Source organism: Mus pahari, chromosome 21 (assembly GCF_900095145.1).
Source record: "Mus pahari chromosome 21, PAHARI_EIJ_v1.1, whole genome shotgun sequence".
Taxonomy (NCBI): domain Eukaryota; kingdom Metazoa; phylum Chordata; class Mammalia; order Rodentia; family Muridae; genus Mus; species Mus pahari.
The window spans coordinates 47,982,294-47,999,368 of NC_034610.1; the positions used below are offsets into that span (position 1 = coordinate 47,982,294).

A 17,075-nucleotide genomic window follows, 5' to 3' on the forward strand; every position below is an offset into this window, starting at 1 on the left:
AAGAAAGAAAGAAAGAAAGAAAGAAAGAAAGAAAGAAAGAAAGAAAGAAAGAAAGAAAGAAAGAAAAAAGGACTGCAGAGCTAGCATCCTGTTTTTAAAATCTCATTGCTATCACCGTAATTTTAGAGACAGGAAGTTCTCCTAGGAAGGGTTAAGATCCTGGTGGGAACTTCCGGGAAGTCACTGCAAAAGGTCATTTTCCTGTCTCGCTGGTGATGACCCCGCATGTAAAGAATTCACTTTCTGGCTGTGACTAAGAGCCACTCCTTCTCCTGAGTCCGTAGGCTCTACATCACCCATCCACACTCCAAATCCTCTCTAGTCACAGGAAAGGCAAAAGGGCGCCTGCACTATGTCCGGTCAGCACCCTCAGTCCCTCCATTGAGCTGTAGCCTGGAAGGCAGATGGATGGAGGTGAAGAAGAGAGTAACTGTCCACGCTCACGGCGGGACAAGTCAAGGGCTCATGGTGACCAGGCCGGTGAGTGCCCCACCTGCATGCTCGGGACTGGGACAGGATGCCATGGGTGTGAGCAGGAACACAGATGTTATTTTCTAGCCTCATATAGAATATAGCCCTCAACAGGGCTAGGAGAGCAAAAGGTGTATGTCCAGGATCAGACCTGGCCCCGACTACCTTCAGAGGCCTGATATTTGTCTGCTGTACACATGCAGGGTAGCCGCCCCCTCCTTCCCGGGGACAAACATCACAAATGAAAGGGGGGATGGGTTAAGACCAACCTAGAGAGATGCCTTAGCAACTGCTTCCCCCTCAAATGTGGCAATGTGGCAAACACCATGATCAGAAGCTTAAGCACATGTGCAGAGAAAACATGTTCAGAATTGAGTAAGCTTTGACTCAGTGATAATTACAGTGACCTTACTAAGCAGGTACTGTGAAAAGCAAGAAAAAAAATATTACTAATATAACTTTAGGCAAAAGTTCAGATTTTTTCCTTGTAAGAATGCATGGAAACGTTACCTAATATTTAAATTATTTGCTCTCAATCTTATATCCCAATATTTATCCCATATAGATGATTTTTCTATATGCATTACAAGCAACTGCTTGTACAGTGGGTCTTCAAATTTAAAACAGAAAATGAGATGCAAATGAAGGGATGCTATTTAAGGACTTTTCAAAACATGACTTTTAAAACGACTTTCTAAATCTCTTACTGAGGCTCTATACCCAGACCAGAAACAATAATTTTAAGGACTGTTCTAGAACTCTAGTCTTTCTCGCTGGGTAAGATAACAAGGTTGAACTTAAGTTTCATTAATAACTCATTCTCCAAAATCCCTCCCAGTTCTAATATCATGTACCTTGTTATTTCCGTCAATGAAGTGTCCTTGTGTTAAGATATTTGAAATACACAGGGGTTCTGGTTCTATTCTATTTCCTTACTCAGGGTGCAAGTTCAAGGCTAGTGTGGGCTACAGGGGAAGGTGCCTGAAAAGAGAGGCTGAAATAGAAAAGCTTCCCAACAAGGGGTAACCCCCTTCTGGTTACCCTGGTTTTGTTCATACTTTCCTATTACCCATGAGGATCAGACTGCAACCATGGTCACCTTTGACACTTTCCTGCCCGTCATCAGCCTGCATCACTGCAGAACACCATTAATGTGTGCTCCACAATTTCTCCTGTCTTACAGGCACCTGACAAAATACCTCTAGATTTACTTCTCTAAAGTGTCCCTTTCAGACTGGGCATGGCAGCACAAACCTTAATCACAGTGCCTAGGAAGCAGAGGCAGGTGGCAGGCAGATTGCCATGAATTTGAGGCCAGCCTGTCCTACAGATCAAGCTGCAGGCCAGCCAAGGCTACATAGTGAGACCCTGTCTCAAGAAGAAGAAAAAAAAACCCAAAACAACAACAACAACAAAAACAAGAAACCAAAAAGCAAACCAACAAAACAGACATTCAATTTGTTAATTAAAAAATCAGATTAAAATATCCCTTCCAGCTTCTACTTACCAGGAAAGCAAGCTTACATTTACATTTCAGAACTTCCTGAGTTTGCCTAAACAGCCACTATTGTCTCACTCCTGGTTCGAATCCTAACATCCTTAGAGCATTAAGATCATTCCTTATTACTAGATGGCTCCACCTTTTCCCTTCCCTTTAAAATTTTACCTACTCCATGAAACTCTTCTTGTCTTGCTCAGTGGGGAAGAGCACATGTATGTGCTCATTTGGTCATTCTGTCACTTACTCACAAATGTGTCCTAAAAACAGAGTCTAAGTGTTTACTTACTATGTGTGTACAGAAATAGAGTCTGAGTGTTTACTATGTACATATAGAAATGGAGTCTAAGGGTTTACTCTATGTGCACAGAAGTAGATTCTAAGTACTTGTTATATGCCTATAGAAACAGTCTATATTCTCTCAGCCTATAGAAATACCACAGAGAATAAACCAAGATCCTCCTGGCTTTCCTTTTTAACTCCTTTATAAATGATGGACGTTCTTTTATTAATTCATAAAGACGTAGTCTGCTGGCTGGGAACATGGTTCAGTCAGGAATATGCCTGTATGCAAGTATGGGACCTGCACATGGGTCCACCAGCAAACACATGAAAATCTGGGTGCGGTGGTACACATCTGCAATGATGGCACTGGGGAAGCAGAGAGGAGGTGCGGGGGTGGAGGGGTTGGGGGGAGGGGAAAGAGCCATGGGGTTTACTCGCCAACTGTTCTAAATGGTAAACTCGCCATTCACTGAAAAACCCTGTCTCAAAACATAAGGTGGAGTGTGATCAAGGAGGGAAACATCTATGTCCAGCCTCTATGTGCATGCATATACATGTGCACATATACTTGCATGTAGGAACACATGCATCCACCAACATGTGCAGGTACCCACAGAAACACAAGCTTGAGGTAAAAAACTATAATTGATCTCTCTTACCTTCCTCTCTGCTGACATATGGCACAGTCTATTCACTACAATGCTCAATCATTTTTTTTTTCCTAGTGAATTTTTTGTTGAAATCCTTGGAATCTGTAGCAACAGTTTTGAATGCTTTTATCATCCTATATAAGTAGTACACCACGGCCAGAGATTTAAATGTAAAGATAAATCTAAAATAAGAGCAGAGAATTCCAAAATAATTCAAATGCCTATATGAAAATTTTGCATCTCCTTTAACTGATGAACCTGATTGGTAAGACAAAATATATCTACCAATCCTAAATTAACAATCCACAATAAGTAATTATTTCACCAATCAATAAAAAATAAGCAAATGAACAAATCTTTGAGATCTGACCTGGACTCCGGCTTCCCCACATAAACTCTGCAAACCCACCCAGGCTCTTAATATTATCCCACAGCAAACTGGGTATGGTGGCACAGGACTATAATCCTAACAGCACAGAGGTTCCCAGGCAGGAGGACAAGAAGTGCAAGCTCACCTCTGGCTCCACAGGGAGCTTAGGGCCACCTAGGAAACATGTGACCCTATTAACATGTGTATGCACACGCGTGTGAATCCAGGGATCTCAGAATGCAATAGTCTAAGAAACCAGAATCTTCATTCCAGAGAGAACTTGTGTCCTAGTTTTCAGTAGACTTGGTGCAACTTACAGAGACGTTTTCAGATTAAAGTTATGCTGTAATTTCCCTCTGCTTGACAACTGCATAAGGACAGCAGTCTCTCACGCAGACCTCAGAGATAAAGGACATTCCCCCAGTGCCTCTTTAATAACAGCAGCTCAGCACTGTATATCAATACACACAACTCTCTTTTGATTCAAACAAGATAGAGAGAGAGAGAGAGAGAGAGAGAGAGAGAGAGAGAGAGAGAGAGAGAGAGAGATTGATTCCTAATAAAAGCATCAAACTCTCGATCCTTTCTTGGTTTATGTGGTACTGACTCTCATACCTATAGAAGAGACTAGCTTCTGCCTTTGATACTGTATTTGAGAAATCTCCCTAAGATGTCTTTAGTGACAGTGTTTGAGACTGAGTCTCCCGCTGTAGCCCAGGATGGCCTGGACTCATCCCGGAGTCTACAACAGTCACAACAGACAACAATTCCCGCCTGTCCCAACCTTCCAAATGCAGGAATTATAGGCATCAACTGCCACACCGGCTCCACAATGCCTTAGAAAGATACTAAAAAATATAAAAGAAATGAAAAATCTTTTACAACTACAAAACACAGCCAGATATGTTGGCGAATGCCAGTGATCCTAGTACTCGCAAGGATGCAGTAGCAGTGTAACCTGCATTTTTATGGTGAGTTTTAGAATACTCTGGGCTATCAAATAAGCTTACCCCCAAAATATCAATCACTAAATGAAATGAATTCACTTAATATGGTATATTCTAAAGGGTACAACATTTAAAACATATCTCAATGAGCTTCACATGAGCAAGCGGGAGTCGGCATCTCGCTCTGAGTGTGGCATGATTTAGTCATGGTCCGTAGTAATATTCTATATATTTCTTTATATTTACTGAGATCTTTGGTACCAATATAGGACAGTGATTAGGTTTACTTTTTTGTAATCATTAAAACAAAACAAAACAACAAAACAAAAACAAAAAAACCTCCTCAGTGGTGGCAAGAAAATTTTAGAACTCCTAGGATAATGTGAGTCTTAGTATTCAGATGATCTTAACATACGAGCGGAGATTACCCAACATGAAAGGCTCTAGAGATTGCCACCAGCTTCCTATGTCCTGCCGACACCTAAGTGCTTGTTTGTACCGACAAGAATACATCAATAGATAGTAATATATTTTTTCATCAGAGAACATAAAGATGATAGAGGGAGGATCACATACACACATACATACACACATCTGCACGCATGCACGCACACATTAGTGAGGGATCATATCAAAATGTGAGCCTTCATACCTGAGAACATCAGCAGTTGTCATTGCACGTCAAGTGTCAAAAGCCTCATTAGGGAAAGCAGAGCCTCTCTGACCCCTGAGGCTGTAGCAGCAGCTCCCTGGCTGTCACAATGTCACACAAAGGACATATTAGATTATACCATAAGCCCTGTATTTTCGTTTGCATAATCACGAGAAAATGCAAAAGGAGAAAAGCCAAGAGGTTGATGAATGTTCAAAAGGCATCCACACAAAAGGAAGACTGGTATGAACGCTTGGCCCTATCATACCACGCCATGCTGAAAACTACAAATGTTAAAGGACAAACAGGAAGAAATGAGGACAAGATTCCCTGGGACGCAACACCTGAGGGGCTTTCCAATGTGATTGCAAGAAAAGACAGACAATAGAAAGTTTCAATTAAAACACTGTCCCCAGGGAGAAATGTAAGTACTGAAAGCCACTGACATTTGGGGTGGCCCATGCCAATCACTAGTACTTGGGGGATGAAGTAGGAGGAGCCTGAGTTCAAGGTCATTGTCACTGGCTACACAGTGAGTTCAAGGTCAGGCATTATCTCAAAACCCAAAGAAACAAAGCCAAAACAGAACCAGTCAGGGAAACAGCAATTGGGAAAAGGGGAGTCTAGAAGTTACTGACGCCAACTTGCTGGAAAGATCTTAGGAGAAGCCCCACAGAGGAAAGGCTCAATAGGCCGATGGGTTTGATGTTTCCATCGCCAGTATTGTACACACTAACCTGAAGCCACCCGTGACTTGCCAATACTTGGTGTGAAAAAAAATCCTCCACCTCCACTAGGGAAAACTGGAGTGTTTTCTCCAAAGGTGCTATCAGTGAGTCAAATGTGAGCAAGAGAGGCCTTGGGACACAAGGAGACAGAGCGGGTGAGGAAACATGCCAGGTGCCAACAAGCTGAAGGTGGCGGATGTCCCTGTGCAGCCCGGAGGGCCTGACAGCAGCTCTCCACAAAGACCTGCTCACAGTCACTGAGGACGGCAAGCCAGGTAGGAAAGCCATTCTTGGGGACGCTTCTGAACAACTCTCACGTGGCCTCACAGGCCTGCAGTCAAGACTGTGCAAGCGAATGTCCCACGCCTGTCTCACAGAACCAGGAAGACGGAGGCAGGAGGGTTACATGTCAGGAGACAGTGTGCGTTACACTGTAAGGGCTGGGGCTGGAAAGACAGACGGAGGAAATGAATGAAAAGAGCAACATTCCCTTAGACCCGAACAAGGCACTCCCAGCATCTGCCCTTCACTTCAAAACGTACGCGTGCTGTTCTAGAATCCCAATTATGTCTGCTGTGGAAAAGGGCTTTTGTTTTTTATCTCTGGCCATGTATGGAGGTCAGATGTGGTGACCCACATCTTTCTTTAATCCCCATACTCAGGATATAGAGGCTGGCAGATCTCTCTGAGTTCAGGGACAGCCTGGTATGCACAGGACAGCCAGAGCTATGGAAGTGACCCTATTTCAAAAACAGAACAACAGCAAGAATGGATAGATGGCTATCAGGCATGGCAAAAGATAGTCAGTATCACTAGTCACTGCAGAGAGACAAGTCATAGTCACCGGTGAGACGACACTCTTCACCCATTCAAATGACTCTGTTAAAAGGAAACAAAACATTGAGGGTTGCTGAGGATGAAGCCAGCCAGTAGGTCTTCTACTGCTGGTGAGAGGCAAGTGCCCCACTTTGGGGAGTTGTGGGGAATGCTTAGAATAGTTGACTATATACTCTCACCACACTATCCAGCAATCTCACCTCTAGCTTGACTAGAAAACAGGTGAAGACAAGCATATGCTCACCAAATCGCTCACAGCAATATCTGGAGCACTACTCAGGAGTGCCTTGAACTAGAAACCACCTAAGCCGCCTCCGTCCGATGGATGAACCAAAAGGCTGGGATAGGTCCATGCATTCGGCGAAAACACTCCAGAGGAAGGAAGCACTGACATGTGCTACAGCACAGACCATCCTAAGATCCTAAGATTCATCAGGCAACAGAAGCCAAACCAAAGAGGATATTCGCTATGTGGTTTCATGATCGCCGTTACAGAAAAGGAGAAGCTAGACCAGGAAACAGAGCCGTGGTTTGGGGGAGTGGGCAGATGACCAGGAAGGGATGTGAAAGAATTTTGGAGGGTGTTGGAGCTGTTTCTGATCTCACGTTGGTGATTATGGCTCTGGTCACTCTGGTGTTCATTAAAGCTCACCGAAATAAACATGAATAAGAGCAGATTCACTGCTGGGAAAGTAGACTTCACTTTTTAAAATGCTAACGGGAACAGCGTTGTTTTCCCAGTATTGCCTCTGGGGGGGGAGGGTTATCCCAGTGCTCCCAGATAAGCCTGTTTGTCACTCTGCTGGCAGCCTGTGGCGGTCCATAAGGATGACTTCTTAGCTCCTCACTATTTTAAGATATACCCCAACTGCAGCTCGTGCAATCTCAAGGCCGCAGGCCAGCCTCTCGGTTGCTTGCCTAGTGAATCATAGTTTTCTGTTGTGCTCTGTATCACAATATTTTCCATAAAGTTGACTGGAGTGCCTTGTGAGTGTGGACAGGAGCCAAGCAGACCGGTTCTCTCAATCCTTTCTCTGTATCAGACATACCATCCACTCAATCTGCTCAAAGAGTACAAACTAACTTGGCACCAGTGTGAGGCTGACAGGTGATCACTATCTCTGGTGCTGAAATCTGCTTTCTCCAGTTTGTTTTCTTTGGGATTGGTGCTGTGTTATTGGTAGACTCTGCCTGTGAGTCCACACTACACACAATCGCAAATGGGGGACTACGGCGTTTCCTCCCCACAGTTCAGTTCCTGCTTTGTTTCAGCTGGAATGTGAGAATCTAAGGTCCCTGATTGGCCACTAAGACCACTGTGGGTCATTCAGTACAAAACTGACTGAGATATATAATTCTGAATCAGGAAAAAAGAGGTAGATATTATTAATACAAATCTGGGTCCACGGGCATATGAGTACGAGGGTGAATATCATTGGAAAAAAAATATTTTGGGATGAAGAGACATGTCATATGCATACATTTTCAAGAAACCATCTCGATCTGCAGAAAACATGAAATCTGGAAATGAAGTCATTCTTAGCATTGTGACAGCCATCTGACTGGCCGTGTAGTTTAAGAACGTTGGACATGATAGCTAACTTCTGAGTTCTCAGTCATTTCACTAAAACACCTGCTCATGTTCCCCGAAACTTGTCTCCTAAATAAGCCTTAGTTCAATCTAAATGCTGTACTCACCAAGGTAGGTCAGCCAAGTACACGTTGCCAACCAATCTAATTAAATAACATAAAACATAAGCTATGGCTGCCACTTTGACTCATTATAAGCAATACAGACACGCCCAGGTCAGGAGGGGTGCCAGGCTGAGAGCATTTCCACAGGTCAACATGGCGATAACAGGGATAGCTTCCTCTCCCCACCTGGAGGGATCCCAGCATTATACAGCAGCGTAAGAAACATTATCTGACTTGGTTTTCACAGGGAGGTAAGGTGAGTGTTAACATACAAACAATGACACCAGGGCTTTACAAATCACGTGTCCGATTCTGCGGCCACGGAGATGGGAATCCGGAGTTCTCCCACTAAAGACCGGAAGCTTAGTCCACCCGAGCATCCACCCCAGGCAGGTAGCCTGAGAACTCTCACCCTGGAGCCAAGAAGGTCAACATGAAATTGCCAATGACTAAAGAATCCGGAAAATTCTGCTTTCACTCACGGGACCTCCTCCTCCACTGAAAACTCACAGTGTAAGTAACTCGACTGACTGCCACAAGATTCCTCCTTCCCTCCTTCGCCCTTCTGTTCCTTCCTTCTCTTGTCTCTCCTTCCCTGCCTTCTCTTTTCTCTCTCCTCTCTCTCTTCCATATTTCCACCTTTCCTTCTACAAACATCAACTAAGCACCCTGTCTGTGATAAGACATTATGAATATAGAATACAGAAACAAACTCAACATGGCCCTACCTTCAGAAAACCTGCAATTCAATAAGAACGCATGGCAATCAATTAATGCCATACTTACTCTGAAGGAAAGAGGAACATAGAGTAGATACACATATGAAGACTGGCAGGCTAGAGAGATGGCTCAGCAGGTAAGAACATTGGCTGCTTCTTCCAGAAGAGCAAGGTTCGATTCCCACCATCCACACAACAGCTCTCAGTCCTCTGTAAGCCCAGTCCCACAGCATTTGGCATTCACTTCTGGCCTCTTCAGACATCGGGCATACATACATATGGGGGACAGACATGCATGTAGACAAAACACCTGCATATGTTAAATGAGTAGATAGAAAACTTTAAAAGACTATAGACAACTGGGACGTGGCTCAGGTAGCAGAGTGCTTGCCCAATATGCACAAAGTCTTGGGTTCAATAAACTGGAAATTCTGGGACATACCTCTAATCTTAGCAATCAAGAGGCAGACGCATGGGGTCAGAAGCTCAAGGTCATCCTTGGCTATATATATATATATATATATATATATATATATATATATATATATGTGTGTGTGTGTGTGTGTGTGTGTGTGTATACACACCATGCTTGGTTGATATCCCTAGGAAGCCTGCTCCTTTTTGAAGGGAAACAAAGGAGTGGTTCTAGGAGAGAGGGGACTGGAAAGAATGGAGGGAGAGGGAGGGGGAGGCTATGGTCTGGATGTACTATATAGAGAAGAATAAATGAATGAATGAATGCATACATAAATGGTTGAGTCTAGGGTAAAATACCCAAAGCCTGGTGTGGGTGGAAGGAGGCAGTGCTCACGTCAGATCTCGTAGACTGAGTCAGTGTTCCCAGGTGGACCAGGTAGACTAGCTTGGCACGACATAACACTCACGACCTGGCATACTGCTGGTGGGGCCTGTGTGGCTAATGTCAGTCTTGCTCTAGTGTATGGTGACTAATGAGGTAAGGAGAAGAATGGTGAGGTTGGAAGTCCCCTGGGCCATGCTGAGGAGGGAGCAGGGCTTCTACTTCCTTGCAGGATCAAGCTAAACCACCATGTTCTAGGATACCCACAGATTTTAAAGGCTTATCTACAACAAATGGTGGTTCATTTCAACTGCTAAGGTTTAACTCAATTCTTAGAATATTGCTATGTAAGTTTGGTTCTCACAGACCTATTAATAAGAAAACACTACATTCGCTACTAAGTGATATCTTAATTCCGTTGTAAATAAGCAGACACCTCTTTGGAAGGGCACTAAAATATCAAAATAAGTACCGAGTAGGTGAGAACATCCCAAACTCGTCATACACGTGTGCGTGTGCACTCTTTATACATGTGCGCATGTGCAGGCGTGCGGGTACATGTTTCTGTTTTTTAAGCAGAGTCTCTAGCACATTAGCTTCCCTCAAACTCCCTATGTATCTACAGACAAGCTTGAACAGGTCGTCCTTCCCCAAACCTCGGGATCACTGGGACTACATGCATGTGCCAAGCATGCTCAGCCTACACAACGCCAGGTATCAAACCCAAAGCTTCACGCATTCTAAGTAAGTATTCTACCAACTGAGCTACCCCTAGCCTGAAAACATATTTAAAGAAAAAGTGAAGTAGTTTTAATGATTCAATATTAGCTGTCTTTAACCCAGCCAACTAAACTCAAGCTCTTATGAATGGGCAGAGTGTTTCAGACTACTGACGTCTCTAGTTCTCAGGTTTAAACACCAAATAGGTTAAGGAAGTGTCACTGTTTTGCTTTGATGGCAAAATCTTTGCTTTCATGTTCAAACTCGGAACATGAAAACCAACGTAAACAAGAATTTGGTCACGATGCTTGCTTGTAAACCCTGATGAATCCTGGACAGAGTTCACTGGACATTGACCAAGCAGTAATGGTGGGTGATAATGGACATGAAGCACTGAAGAAAGCGAGGGAATCAGATAATCAATCAGCCCAACAAAGTCAAGATAAACCCCACCCCTGGGCAATACAGTAAAAATGAAGAAGGAAACAGAGCCACACCCTCCTAGAGAATCTGAAGCCCAGTGACTCTCTGTGTTTAACTTTAGGAAAAAATGGCTGAAGAAAGGAACTTAGGGTGTATTTTTCTTTTCTCAATGTTTTAAGACTACCAATTTACTAGAAACTTCTATTAGGAATTCCCTTCCCCCCTCATAGAAAATCAAACTAGCGGATACGCTTTATTGAACACTGCACAGGTGGTGTGTAAAGGGACATGCATCTGGTCCATCAGCGAGTGTTTGCTTCTGGTCTACCTGATCTCCATATATAGAAGAACTGCTATCAGTCAAATCAAATATCAGCAAGAAGCCATCACAGACGGCAGCAAGTGGGCAAGGGACAGTCACCACTGTGCAGAGCTTCCTGTGTAGGCCATGAGCTAAATTGCTATAAGGAGAGGGGTGCTGGAAACATGCACAGGAGACCAGAGATGACATGAACTCAGCTCATTGCTCCTCCTTATGGGATGAGCCGGAGTCTGGCTTCGCTGCAGACGCTTGGCCACTTCCCTGGAGCGCCGAGCTTGAGTAGTCAAGTCTACCACGGCATGTTCCAGGACCCGCTGACCCACACACGGGTTCCTCTTTCCCCTGCTCTCCAACCACCCACTCCTGGTAACTGTGTTCAGAAACTCTCTTAATAAACCCGCCTCACATTAAGCACCTGGTATGTGGACTTTCTCCCACACACCTAAATCCAAAGCTCAATCCTTAGGTCAAAAGAAGGATCTGGAAACCGGGAGACTTACCTAACTCTACATTTCTAAAACCTGCCAAAGCTGTAACTCAAATACAGATCAGCATGGCTCTAACACATCACACTCTTGACATTGTACCACAATGCTAGCCAGCCTCTATCAAATACTTTATACAATTATACTTACTATATAACGCTTTTCATTCTACACTGAGACGTATAATCATAAAATATGTTAGTGCCTTTTCTCAAGTGACAGGGTCAGAATGGCATACCTGGGCCCCTGTGAAAGCCACTCAGCCTTCCTCTGCCCCACTCTTTACAAAGTACAGATAACAGCAGCTCTACAGTGCAGGGCTATTGTGAAAATAAGGATTTTTTTTTTTTTAAAAGGCAGCAACTGAACAGTAAGCACTTTCATTTTTTTTCCTGTCGTTTTAAAAGATTTTTATTTTTAATTGTGTGCATATGTGAGGGGGCAGGCTGTATTGAGTGCAGGTGCCTGCAGAGCCAAGAAGAGAGCTTTGGATTCATGGGAGTGGATGTACACACAGCTTCAGGCTCTCCACCCTGAGCGCTAGAAACTGAACTCAGGTCCTGCACAAGAGCAGCACACAGTCTTAACCAGTACACCGCGCTGTCACTGTTTCTTTTTTTTTTTTTAGCAAGCTGGCATAGCCATTTTTTTTAAATTTATTTATTTATTATATGTAAGTACACTGTAGCTGTCTTCAGACACTCCAGAAGAGGGCGTCAGATCTTGTTACGGATGGTTGTGAGCCACCATGTGGTTGCTGGGATTTGAACTCCGGACCTTCGGAAGAGCAGTCGGGTGCTCTTACCCACTGAGCCATCTCACCAGCCCCACTGTTTCTTAAAATCTCTTTAAAAGTTTGTCTTAAAAGGTGTGGGAATAATTGCAAACAAGAAGCTTACATTGCATGGAGAGGTAGTGTAGTAGTGAATGTGGCTGCTTCTAGCAGTGCTCTGTATTGTTCTGTGTAGCTTAAACTACACTCCTTTGCAATCAAAGAGTGTCCCATTGTGGTTTAGAGAAGAAGTACTGTAAGCTAATTAATTTGGCAAAAGGTGTCCAGCAGACATATAAACAGACTGCATCAGGAATAACAGGGTATAGATGGTTTCCAGTTTCCAGATGCACTAAACTCAAACGTGCGGCAGCACTGCAGAAATAAACACATCAGGTTGGGTTTGCATGCAACTCCCCCAAGAGGATGCCCACTACTACAGGACCGGTGTCACGCCTTCGTGATAAATGCCACAGTCATTCATCAGCATCATCTTGGCTTTCTCTCATCTTCTTGGCAAGGTTACACACCTTCCATCACAAGGCTTCCTGCCAGCCAGTCACACCTTTCTACTAAATTCCCAAAAGATCTGATATAGTCATTAGCATAAAAACACAGTGGTGGAGTTAAGCTAGAAAGAAAAAAAAAACATAATCAGGACCAATAAAAAGAAATTTTTAATAAGCAAGTACAAAACCAGGGAAGAGCTCAGGTCATAGAAGAGTGGATCAAGGAGCCATGGGATTCCCCAGGTCCTCAAACTCAGAGGAAAGCAGCAGTATAGTGATTATGCCAGGAGCCCAAAGAGCATTCAGGATCAGGCTCGCTCCATAGCCAGAGAGGGCTTGAGGTCATAGCCCTCCCAATCCCCTTCCATAGCTTCCTCCCACCCTTCCCCTAAGCAAACAAGATTATCATGCTCACTCCACTTCTACCTGTGTGTTCTGGCTCTCCTTGCTCTCTACAGAGCTCCTACAGAGCTGTTAAAAACTTCACTTAGGTTACCCTGTGCACCACAGCAGCCCCGCTCAATAGCTCTCCGGGAGCCCTGTTGGAGAGGGCAGCAATGGCACACTGGCCATTCAGGTGCAGTTCCTGATCTTCTATATGGGAAGGAGAGAAGAACTCTTTGTTGCCCAGAGCTGAGGGAAGTCACACCTCCATAACCCAGTGAGGCCAGTAAGAGCGAGAACAGAGAAGGCGCTGGGAGCCACAGTCAACACCAAGCAAAAGCTGAGACAGCAAGGGCTGGAGATATGGCCGCTCGCCATAAGTAAGTGGTTAGTGGTTAGTGGTTAGTGGTTAGTGGCAAGTGGTTGCCACGCAAGGACATGGAGCTGAGTTCAACCCCCAGAAGCCACACAAAAGTGCCAAGGAAGCTGCACACATTCATGATCTCAGCACGGGAGACACAGAAACAGACAGGCAAGACCCTTGTGTCTAGGTGGCCACTCAATCTTGTCACACTGAATGAGCCCCAAGGTAGGAACCCTGTCTCAAAAAGAAAAAAAAAAGCCATCACACATCATATAAGTGGACACACATTGAGCACACAAATGGACACACGTGTGTGCACATGATGGAACTCAGGGGTGGAGAGGTAGAGTGCCGACAATGTTCAGGAAGGCTGTCTTGTCTGCACTCATCAGCCAATGAGTCTTCTCATAGATCCTCCATTTTCGTTAAGACTCTGTCTTGATATGTTAGCTCCTCATTGTCCCTTCTGTTTTGACTTTGACTGGTTCCCAGGCACCTCCCAGAATTCCTCAGACTTTTAGCTATTTTAGCCAATGCTGCCTTAGGCCCCACCATGAGCCTTCTTTGGTTCCTTTAGCCCTGACAAAGGGCTATTGTTCTCAGTGCTGATTTGCACTGGCTATAGGCCTAAGTCCCCACCTGCTCACTAGCTGGTCCCCACAGCAGGGGCTGGCAGCTGTATCCTCAATACAAAATACAGGGACTAGCTTAAGGTCTATCCTCCATTCCCTCCAAATAGCATGGACAAGACTGTAGTGTGTGCACAAGACGTTTAAAAATAGTATTTACAAACCTATGGCAAACTAGTTTTTAAGTAATTTGTTTTCTTCATGAAGGGGAAGAAAGAGGACCAGCAGAGATGGCCAAAGAGAGGGGAATGGGGTGAATATGAACAACATACATACACACATACACCAGTGCTGTAACTACACCCACAATGCAGTATGTTAACTAAAATATAAGTAATAATCTGCACACCTTAAGTTTGTTAAATATATGTAAATTAGGTTTTTCCTTAGAAACATTAACTAATTTGAATTTCCATATATCATGCCTATTTTGAAACAGTCACATTTTTATAGACTTTAAAATGCTTTTATTCAAACTACAAATTTTACAATTTTTTTTAAAAAGCTCACATCATTGTTTAATATGATTAGTACTTAAGTCTCTAAAGAAATAAGGACTACAAATGAGCATAAACTAAATGTTTACCTTAGAGCAATGAAAAACATAGATGTTATTAAAAAATAGTCAACAAGTATGGGTCTGTTATTAAGCTGTGGTCTCTCAGCTTCAACCCTACCCCCTCCTCATTAAGATTGGTGTTACAAAGGCTGAGGCTCACAAATTTATCCCTTGGCCAGATGCACCTGTTAGGGTTTCCCAGGAGAATGATTAGAGATTAAATGAAAATTTCACTAAGGGGACAGAGCAATTTGGTCACTGTCCCCATCTCGGCTGTACCAGCCACCTGCCTCCACTTCCCACTGCCCCCTTCTGCCCCTCACTGCCCCCACTGCTCCCCACTGCCTTCTACTGTTCCCCACCGTCCCCCTCTGCCCCTTGCTGCCCCCACTGCCCCTCAGGGTTCTTTACTGTTCCTTGCTGCTCTGTAGTGCTCCCCACTGCTCCTCACTGCTCCCACTGGCCCCCACTGCTCTGGTTCTAGAAGCAGTTGGTTCCAGCTTTTATTTCTTCTCCTTACTCCTCTGTCACTCCCATGGAGGTATCAGCAGAGCTGACTGACATCCTGACCTTGAGGGCCAAAAGTCCAGCTCCACTGGTGGCTTTCCCAAGTCCCAGAGGCTCCTCCCTGGAGACAGCAACCCTCTTTAAAGATCCCAGCCACGTAGGACCCTTCCTTCTGTAAGACACCCAGGGCTGAACATCACTGTATGTTTACTTCAGTCTTGACCTTACACTCATTATCACTCCAAAGTCTATTTCACTAATTTCCTACATTAAATTCAGTGTAGTTCCCTGTTTTCTTTGCTATCCCATAACTAATATCTGCTATTTTTGTATTTCATACACACACACACACACACACACACACACACAATTGTGTAACTATTGGTGATTCCAGCAGTACAGAAACAAAGGGCACAAAGGTAAAAACACGCAAAGTTAAAGCAGCTACGACTGCATTATGCCATGAACAGACTTTCTCATAAAATAATCTATAAACTTTTAATATCAAACTTCATGTAGTTGTACATACATAACTAAGTTCTATGGAAAGTCTGTAGTTTTAATTTTCCATTAGAGATTAAGTAGGTTGCATATAGGCAGTGGTGAATATATACTTTCATCCCAGTGAATGCTTGGCTTAGATATAATATGCCCATTTAAAAAGTACCGTAGAATAAATATAAAGTTTCAAAACAACTTCCATTTTAGAGACAGCCACACAGCAGGCAGCACATGTTGGCTTGCTATAACTAGGACTTGCTGGTTCTCAGGGAGTTCAATAACCAACGTTTATAGCAGAACATAGAGTAGACAGTGGTGTGCCTAAACAGTTGCTCAAACTTGTGTCTTTACACTATGAATTTTAAATCAAGTTTGCTGATCCTAAAGGCATTAATTTGAATACCACTCAATAGTCACTATAAATTAATTAATTTAAAAGCACACATTGTTATAAAAAGTTTTGGTCTTCTACTTAAAGTCTAGTGACAAAACAGTTTGGAAATTTTACTATTTACCATACAGAGAATACAGAGGGAAAGAATGCAGAGAGAGAGAGAGAACTGGAATGAATGAAGTGGGGCGGGGCATCTCTGGGAGGAGTGAGAAACCTGGGACAACAAAAACTCCCATGAATCTATGATGGTGACCCTAACTAAGATGCTTAGCAATGAAGGATATGGAACCTGAAACAGCCATCTCCTGTAACCAGAAAAGGCTTCCAATGGAGGGACTGGGACACCAACCCAGCCACAAAACCTTAGACTCACAATTTCTCTTGCAACAAGATGTGCATGGATAAAGATGGAGCAGAAATCAAAGAAATGGCCAACCAATGATTGGCCCAACTTGAGACCCATGCCATGAGGGAGAGCCAACAACGCCTGACACCAATTAAGGATATTCTGCTATACTTCCAGAAAGGCTGCTAGCATTACTATTATCTGAGATCCAGCCACTGATGGAAACAGATGCAGAGATGCACGGCCAAATATTAGTCAGAGCTTGGAGAATCCTATGGAAGAGGGGGAGGCAGGATTGAAGAAGCCAGAGGGGTCAAGGACACCACAAGAAAACCTACGGAATCAACAAACCTGGACTGTAGGGGTCCACAGAGACTAAACCACCAAATAGAGAGCATGCATGGGATGGACCTGGTCCCTCAACAAATATGTACAGGTGTGCAGCTTGTTCTTCAAGTGGTACTAACAGCAGGGGCAGGGGCAGGGGCAGGGGCAGGGGCAGGGGCAGG

The 17,075-nt window shown here is 43.9% G+C and overlaps 1 protein-coding gene across 5 annotated transcripts in view; it reads right to left on the reverse strand.

Annotated features, from left to right (window-relative positions):
- The window catches only part of Akap7 (A-kinase anchoring protein 7), a 128,761-nt gene that overhangs the window by 2,838 nt on the left and 108,848 nt on the right, over positions 1-17,075 (reverse strand). The window lies entirely within an intron of this gene.